Source organism: Procambarus clarkii, chromosome 16, assembly GCF_040958095.1.
Source record: "Procambarus clarkii isolate CNS0578487 chromosome 16, FALCON_Pclarkii_2.0, whole genome shotgun sequence".
Classification (NCBI taxonomy): domain Eukaryota; kingdom Metazoa; phylum Arthropoda; class Malacostraca; order Decapoda; family Cambaridae; genus Procambarus; species Procambarus clarkii.
The window spans coordinates 29,378,641-29,386,214 of NC_091165.1; positions in this window are offsets into that span (position 1 = coordinate 29,378,641).

Consider the following 7,574-nt stretch of genomic DNA (forward strand, 5'->3'; position numbering starts at 1 on the left):
ACACACACACACACACACACACACACACACACACACACACACACACACACACACACACACACACACACACACACACACACACACACACACACACACACACACACACACACACACACACACACACACACACTTAATCTTTCCCTGTTCATAACGAAAGTTTCGTTTGAGTACAATTTCCTCAGTGACTAATAATTATGTATGTTTTTTATCGTATTTCTTCTCCTTTCTCTTGTATAGTTCTGTAGAAGCCTAACTCTCTCAGTTTTTGTTATGGACGGAGTGGAAGGTGGTGCCAGATTTCCTGTGATTATGGAGATTTATAATATATAAAGGTATTATAATTGGTTGTATGATGCACATCTATGATATGAGCTTCAGCAAAATTTGCTGGAGATGTGCCGGAGATACTTTTTTGGATACATACTTCTGGCGAAATTGACCAAGACTACGAGGTATACTGGTATACCACTAGCCAGGATATACGGGGTATACTGGTATACCACTATGCAGGACACATAGTCTTATACGTTTGATGAGTTCCCTCAAATCAAAGTCGTGGCTGAACGTGCGGTCACCCGTGTAATTACTGACTGAACCTAATGGAGGGGGGGGTTGCCTAAACCTCACTGAGTGAGTGTTGCGATCAATGTAAGTTAGATATCTGGATATCGTTGCTTTCCACTTCGAACCTCAGGCGATCCCTGCGATCTCTAACCACTACCTTAAGCAACACAAATATTGCAATCATTCAAGCATGCTAGCGTGCAACCTCCTGTACCATACGAAGGCTTTAATCTAGTTCCTAAGCTACATTAAGTATTCCTTTTTTTATCTAAACAACATGGATCAACGTCTTGATATTTGGGAGGAAAGAAAGATGGAAAACCGAGACTATTTCAGACTGATAGGAAGTGCAACTCAGAATACAGAAAAGCAAGAAGCGGGCCCCCTTAACAACAGAACTGCATGCTAAGCAAGCCAAGGCTAGAATCACCCATATACGAATGTGGGATGGTCTTACTTGTTTTATTGTCTAAAAGGTTAATCCTAGCTATGTTTTTAGATTTTCTGTTGCCGTAATGGTGATCCCGGGAGGGAGCGGACTGGACGTCAGGTCCTGGAGGCGTCACCACACACACATAAACAGCAGAGCACCACACACAGCAGACAGTGCAGGAAAACAGCAGAGAGTACCATTCAGCAGCAGACGTAACCGGACACCAGCAGAGCAGCACAAGAGAAGGGATGAAGAAAAGTTACACTCTTTTTTCATGATAAAAGAGCAGGTTAGTGCACAATAGGCTTAAGCTTAAAAAAAAGTAGGAAACTTGTATTATGTATTATACTCTTTTGGCTGTATTTCACTATTTCACTATTTCCTGTAAATAGGAGCTATCTTGCATGATGCAAGGGGAACCTTAAAACTGCTTCTTCTGTTCTTTAATTCAAATAATATAGGAGAGATAGTCTTGTTGAACCCTTTCATCAATCCCTATACGACCTATTGCAACGTGAACTTAAGGTACTTCGATTCTATATGAAAAACAGTTCACTTTCTGATATTACCACCTCGAACCCTCGACCATAATAATCACACACACACTATCTACCAAACTCTGCTGGCATTGATATTCACCCCTTTATACAATACTACCGCCTGTGTACAATAATATACCCATCTGTGTATATTGTATTTGTAGTCTCTGTTTTAATATTCCCTGTGTTATCACTCATATTTTGCATCACAGCACTTGGTATCGCAAATGTCACCCATCCATAGGATACTCATCAGGTTACTCATGTTACTCACACCACCAGCATGTTACTCAGTGTTATCTACAATTTAAAGATATTTACCTACTATTGACCTATATGGAATATTACAATTCCCTTATTTTTTTATCATAAAGTCTTAACGTCTAAAAAATTCAGTCTTAACCCAGAAAAGCGTTAGCATGTATACAGTGTTATTATGCGTCAATGTTATCTTATGATTGATGACCCCCTGATGTAACAAATCCATGAGGTTATCACCCTTAATGTAACAAAACCCATGGTGTTATCTCCCTTAATGTAACAAATCCATGGTGTTATCACAGCTAATATAACAAACCCATGGTGTTATCACCTTTAATGTAGCGCACATTGGGTGTTATCACCCCTAATGTAACAAACTCATTGTGTTATCACCCCTTAATGTAACAAACCCATTGTGTTATCACCCCTAATATAACAAACTCATGATGTTATCACCCCTAATGTAACAAGCCAATAGTGGTTTCACGTCATAATTGTACATCCACAATTTCATCATGATGGTGTTGGGCTATCTAACTGTAGTCTCAATAACAATGTTATCAGCATCACTGAGTTGTATCATCCTGTCTTATCTTTCCACACACACATCACTATCCCCTCCCCCCTACCCCACCACATCACCATCCACCCACATATCACAGCCCCACATCACAATATCTCTCACCATCACCACCACCACACACTACGCCAACAATCATCCCCCGGAAGTGACGACGTCAACCCATCATCAAGGTCAGAAAATCACCATCACTGAGGTCAGACCATCACTATCACCAACACCTGTGACTCAGAAACATTAAACTAAATCCAGAATTACTCCTGAGGGCCTCCACGAGTCAGTTAAGGTGCTCTGGTGCCCTAACTTAGAATGGTGCGATGCCCTAAACTTAGGGTGATGTGTGTGTGTGTACCCCCAAACCAATTATACTTCAGGAACTAACTGTTTCGTCTGACTATGCTAATGAACTTTCTGCTAGTCTGGTCCAACGTATGCAGATGCCGAAACTGATATGCGTGTACCTGCTCTGAATTAGCCTGTTCTTCTGACTTACCACTACGTTAAAAATGCAACTGTTTTACCCAATCCAGGACCAGGATTCATTAAGCATTTATGTTGCAACAACTAACGAAGCCTCTACATCCTTCAGCAATTAAGACGTAAACTATTTATCAAACAGTTTACGAGTTTTGGAACATCATAACCCAAGGTTGTTATTGTTATAAACTACCTCGTAGTGATTCGGAGTTTACAAACCTGTTTAATAAATGTATACAAAGCTGCCATATTTCAGTAAAGATGTACAGGTTTCAAGAACCCAATCAATCTACCTAACCTATATTAAGGCACTTTATTCTTTGCTAAAAAAGTATATAATTTTTTGTTGTTTAAGGTTTACAGTATTTTCAGCTGATTCAGTATTTTGAAAGATACATGCTTTATGATATATTTTTTGGGGGGTTGACAGAACATCTCTTTCTGGCTTCTGGTCTGTGGAGCCAAGTGGTATTGGGCCACTTGCAATAGTCGGTTTTTAAGGTAATGATTTATCCGATTTTAGTCTGGAGGTTGGACAGTAATAGTTGGCTTCCCAGAGCGTTTTTAATCCGGACAGTATTGACATTATAGTGTCTCGACAGGAGTGCCAACCTTACATTTTTGGTAATATTTACAGTGTTACCACCGCAATACCTCGGTATTAGTATTTTTTCAAGGCATAAACGATGTGTTCTACAGACTATAGTGTCCCGTACCGAGTTACCATCCCTGTAGTCTAACAAGTGTAGCTATCAATACACTGTATCTCCAGGTACTCCGTCACATCTGCTAGTACTCATAAACACCTGTTAGTACCCCACACACACCTGCTATAGTACCCACACACACCAGTCAGCACCCACACACACTTGCTAGCACCCCACACACACCTGCCATAGTACCCCCATACACCTGCTAATCGCAAGTGTTATCGGTTATCAGGAAGTGTCACAAATCGTGTAATTATTCCCGTGGACTTGACTTACATGGACTTAAATCCCATGGACTTGACTTCCATTAACACAGGAGTTTTCACAAGACAAATGAGATGAAACAATTATACATTCCTTCGAGAGTTCGTGGGTGAAAGTTCAATCCCATCTCACAGTCTCAATATTTTAGAAAAATACTGAATTTTACGATTTAATTGTGCATTATGCTAGATTAAACTTATGCATTTGCGAGTGTTCCAAAAAGTCTTTTTGGATTATTATTTACTTTAAATAATTACTTTACAGTGAATCTGAGTCTTTGTGAAAATCAATTTCCGTGGATCAGCTAAAGAGTAGGTATTAACAGTTTCACCATCGCTTCAGTATATATTAAATCAAGTCAACTATTGATAAATGGAGACTTACTGCAGGTTTCAACATTTCAGAATTCCCCCCCTAAATGACTATATCCCCCCATTGGTGAATTTAACCCTGTCCCCCTCCATTTAACCCTGTCCATGGAGGACAGAAGGAAATGTATATAAGCTGATTAGCATTGTAAATGTGTGGCCACGTTTGTGGTAGAAAATTATAATAAAAAAAAAAACTGGTGTATTACTACGGGGGTTATTCAATCGCTGACCTAAATGAGCATTTGTTTATCTTTGTTTTTTAGAGCTGGTAGTTGGAAGAGGAGAAGGAGAGGAGGAGGGGAAAACGACTGCGACTAAAATTCCCTAAAATTCACGATTTACAACGACTAAAATTCACGATTTACAACGACTAAAATTCACGATTTACAACGACTAAAATTCACGATTTACAACGAATAAAATTCACGATTTACAACGACTAAAATTCACGAATCCTAACGACTAAAATTCACGATTTACAACGACTAAAATTCACGATTTACAACGACTAAAATTCACGATTTACAACGACTAAATTCACGATTTACAACGACTAAAATTCACGATTTACAACGACTAAAATTCACGATTTACAACGACTAAAATTCACGATTTACAACGACTAAAATTCACGATTTACAACGACTAAAATTCACGATTTACAACGACTAAAATTCACGATTTACAACGACTAAAATTCACGATTTACAACGACTAAAATTCACGATTTACAACGACTAAAATTCACGATTTACAACGACTAAAATTCACGATTTACAACGACTAAAATTCACGATTTACAACGACTAAAATTCACGATTTACAACGACTAAAATTCACGATTTACGGCGACTAAAAATCACGAATCAGAAACGCATTCTGAGGCACACTCACACTATGGCTCAACACGTCTTCAGTCTGTGCTCGTCTGTGCTCGTCTGTGTTCGTCTGTGCTCGTCTGTGATACGAAAGCTCCCAAAGACGTAGTCTTCAATTTTCGTTTACCCATTGTTGCAAATCTCGGGATGCAAGCCACAACAGCTTGTCTTGCTCCTGAGTGTAACGAGGCGTTACACCCAGGAGCTTCGCCCAGCCAGAGAATCGAACTCGAGTCCAGTAATTTTGTAAACCAATTTCGCTAATTGTTGTACTGCCGATGACCGGCGATGTTGCTGGATTAGCGAGAATTGGCTTAGTGTTTATGATGCGTTTAGTGTTGGGCTGAGGACATATCAACCTTTGGAGGGTATATCATGGCCACCACAATATACTGCCCAACCAGCGAGGTATACTCTACACCTGAACATTGCCCAAAACTAAATTTAAACTCTCAGTGTAAATACACACCAAGAAATGGGGGTATACATCTCGCTGTATACACATCTCAGGTGTAGCATATCGTGAGCCACTTAAGGAAATGTATATTTGAGCATTTCCAAATGTTTTACCTACTAATATGCGAACAAAGATTGAAACAACATTTGAAAATTGAGCAATTGATATAAATTTGAAAGGTTTACACTCAGGGGTAGACCTCAGTATATAGTGGTATGGAAACAGGAGGGTTGATTTATGGAACAGTTTACAGGGTAACGTAATTGACGTGGATCAGTGGATTGTTTCAAGCGTAGGTTATATATATATATATATATATATATATATCTATATATATATATATATATATATATATATATATATTATATATATATATATCTATATATATATATATATATATATTGAGGAATTTGAGTCGATATGAACCCCCTCGCCAACAGGCCCTCGAAACCCTCCGTTATAATCACTGAACCCTTTCATACGCTCACTCAAACACTTCCCTACTACTCATTTAATCCCTCACCAACACTCTCTCCTGCAATCACATCAAAGACTCACTCAGTCACTCACTCATACCATCACACACACACCCATCTAAACACTCCCCTACCTACTCAAACCTCTCACTTAAAGTCACTATAAACCCTCACTTTGACTCACTCAAATCCCTGTTGTAATCGCCAAAATACTGCAACACCAACTCACACAAGCATATGTATTCCCTGTTGATTTTCCCCTGGCACTCAGGCTGGTTTAATATGCTGGTCTTGCTGATGTGTGGCACAGAGGACAGTGTCCTTATCAGGAAAGCTTAATCAAGATTGTTATATGGGAAGCTGAGGGAAAATCCTAGTTAACAGGAGTTTGAGGTGGATTAGTCTGTGACTGTCTTTAGCCTGTGGCTGTGTTTAGTCCTGTGACCCACACCCTTCATATCTGGTCCAATTTAACCCCTAAGTGTAATATGGTGTCAGGTGTAGCGGATTTTGTATTCTGGGGACCTTTTTTTTTTGTATATATATTAAAAAGTCCAATTCAGGTCGCTCCCGTCTATGAGAAATTTGGACTCACCCTTGGAGATATCTGGAGATGTGTTGACTAACAGTGGCGCCGTCAAGTTCTTGGCGTTGTCATCGTAGTCCCCGATACACCAATGGTGGCGGCGGCGGGACTGTGGTAGTGGTGGTAGTGGTGGTAGTGGTGGTGGTAGTGGTGGTTGTTGGGGGCAGAGTCGTCGCTACCTCTACAACAAAGAGAGAGCATCCCTAGTCTAATTATTATCACCAAAGAAGATGAAATATCTTACCAAGGTATGATATCATACTAATGTAAGATATTTCAGAAGAAGAAGAATGGTGATATCATACCAATATGTGATATACATTGGGGGGTTCTATTAGAATAGATTATAGGATCCCAAAGTATATTAATAATATTATTTTATTATATTTTTTAATTATATAATTTCCCTATTACACCTCATAAACAATATTAACGTATTATTGAGTTTAAATTATAGATATGTAATTGAGTACTTAGTTCAAATATGTGTCTGTCTCCTCATTTTTATTTCATGCATACTAACTCAGAGGACACTACTGAAACAATATGTGCTTTGGGTACATAAATACTCAGAAAATGGAGTATATATATACATATAAACCTTATGGTGCATTCTCGTTTATCAGTGTATATTCTCTGAGTGTACTGAACTATATTCAGGATGGGTATATATATATATACCTGTTAATTGGTTATTAAGGCTTCTGGCACAGGCCTTAATAACTCTCCATAGGTTGTTAGGCAAAATTTCACGACAACCAAACAAAGGTCTATGGGAATGTTTCGTTAGAAACGGTATAAAGTAGCCGTTATAGTCAAGCAGTCGTTCGGTGATTATGGCATGGCTGATTATGCTCTGATAGCCCTTGCGTAAAGGTGCCCGTTGTGTGGAGGTAGCCGTTATGGTCAGGTTAGCCGACATAAACAAACGGTGTGCCTACGTCCGCAAAGTCCTTCAATGTTACATATAAGTCGATT